This window comes from Limulus polyphemus, unplaced genomic scaffold (assembly GCF_000517525.1).
Source record: "Limulus polyphemus unplaced genomic scaffold, Limulus_polyphemus-2.1.2 Scaffold5801, whole genome shotgun sequence".
Lineage (NCBI taxonomy): Eukaryota > Metazoa > Arthropoda > Merostomata > Xiphosura > Limulidae > Limulus > Limulus polyphemus.
Genome location: NW_013671411.1, coordinates 1,401 through 3,694, shown reverse-complemented (window position 1 = coordinate 3,694; position 2,294 = coordinate 1,401). Strand labels below are relative to the sequence as shown.

General features: G+C 33.0%; 1 protein-coding gene across 1 annotated transcript in view; it reads right to left on the bottom strand.

Moving 5' to 3' along the window:
- Nucleotides 1–1,331, bottom strand: part of LOC106473002 (cytochrome P450 302a1, mitochondrial-like) — a 39,665-nt gene extending 38,334 nt beyond the window's left edge. The window contains exon 1 of the mRNA XM_022401507.1: nt 1,244–1,331. The gene's annotated coding sequence lies outside the window, so the exon portion shown is untranslated. The remainder of the gene's footprint in view (nt 1–1,243) is intronic.
- Nucleotides 1,332–2,294: the final 963 nt, after the last annotated feature.

The window sequence follows — 2,294 nt, the reverse complement described above, 5'->3', positions numbered from 1 at the left end:
TGAGAATAATAGGACCAGGGAACACAAATATAAATGTTGGCAAGGTAGGAGTCATCTTCAACTTAGACTAGTTTTAATTTTCTAACAGGGTGGTTGGCCTTTGGAATGGTTTGCCTTCAGATGTTGTGGAGGCAGTACATTTAAGGGAATTTAAGAGAAAACTTGACAAGTATATCAATAATAAGGGCTGGCTTTAAGTATTTTTTAAAATTCATTTATTAATAGTTTAGTTTAGAGAATGGGATAGCCAAATAAATCAGTAGGTCCCATGTTGTCCCAAAACATTGTATTGTTTTATATTAATTCTGTATCTCATGTTACTAAGAGTAAGAGCACAACAGGCTGAGTTTGACATTTCAAATACCACTAAAAGCAATTAACTCTCTTAAATCTTTCAACAACTAGAAACCTGTACCTCCACTGTATTTAATCATTTCAATTTTGTTATTTATGACAGAGCAATTAAATAGGAGGCATATGTTTTATAATCAAGCCTTGTTTCACTTTTTGTTCTTGTTTTCATTATTGACAACCCATACAACTTACAAGAATTTCCAAATATTCTCTAACATTTTATATTTATAATAATAAATACTTACTCAATAACTAGACAAGATATTGAGCGTTGTCTACATAACAGGAACTGAGTTTGTTAAACAATATCGAAGTACATAATATTAGTAATACTAGGAACCAAGACGATTACTCGTCACAGGATATGGATGATTTGCTCTCAAAATAAACTTAGCATAAAAAAGTAAACAAAAAAGAAAATCTGTCAAAACAAAATATATCTTTCTTTGCAAAATATGACCAAAGTATTTCATCGTACTATTACTAGTATTACTATTAGTCTATGACAAGGTTGAGTGCGAAAATGTTACGCTGACATTCTAAAAAATATTATTTGAAAACTAGCGTAATAAAAATTCATAAACGTCGAAACTAAAAAGCCTTTACCGCTATAACAGTAATTAGCTTTACATGATTAAATTATTGTTGTGGGCTACTTGGACTATTTCATTTGATAAGTTATTGACTTCCGCAGTTAAGTTCTGCTACTTGGTTCGATTTCATCATGTTTCAGCCTTGTGATTTTATATCCAAAACAAAATTATTTCTGTTATTTTGACATTAACATTGCACTATCTACATCAAAACATTATTCAACACACAATATGAATTTAATAACTTTTTACCTTGATCAAATAAATTCAAAGCTATTTATTATACACAAACTCACCTTTTCAGTTTTGTTTCTTTCTTTCGTTAGTACCACACAACCTAACAACAAAATAATGTGTATGAGAAATGAGGAAGTCTAACCCGTGACAAAACTACAATCAACGAGAATAAAGCCCTAAAGGCTAAGCATAGAATTAACGCCATCTGTTGAGTGAGAAGAACACTCTTTTAGCTTGCTCATAACAATTAATGCCCTCCCCCCAGTGGCACAGCGGCATGTCTGCGGACTTACAACACTAGAATCCGGGTTTCTATACCCGTGGTGGGCAGAGCACAGATAGCCCATTGTGTAACTTTGTACTTAATTACAAACAAACATTACAATTAATTTATAATTCTTAATTTAGATGTTTTGAAAAAAAAACATTAACGCGGGCAATAGCTTTTTGAGATAGCGAATTCTACTTTTATTATGTTATGGTTTGGTTTACCGTTCATTTATAATTACTTCTATCGTCTAGTCCAACTGCGAATTTTTAGTTATATTAATTTAATTAAAGCGCTAACTCACCTTTTATCTGGAGCACATTGATTTTGAGTACACATGTAATGTATTATGAAACTGACACAAGCTTCCCCTAGCGGTAACGTGCAGATAATAATGTTGTGTAAGATTATGTAGATATATGGTAATAGCTAGTCACATGTGATGTAGCCTCATGGTCTAGCCACTAAATAAAAAGCCTTCCTTGATCTTAACGAGTTAGAATATTACAGTGGAATGCCAGGGGCATTAAGACTCATGCCCCATTCCTTATACGATACAATGAAACTCACTGCATAAATCCCGATATTATCTGTATTCAGGAATCATTTCTCAAACCCCATATTAAATTCTGCATACACGGATATAAACCTGTACGAAAAGATCGAGAACACTCAGCAAAGGGAGGTGTAATAACCCTTGTCAAGAATCACTTGCTCTTTACCACCGTTACTTGCCCAGAAAATATAGAAGCTGTTGGGATTCAGTGTCAGACTTCTATGGGAAGTGTCACGATATTTAACATTTATAACCCTGGTGTTGCCATTCGAGAGTTTTTTTTTCT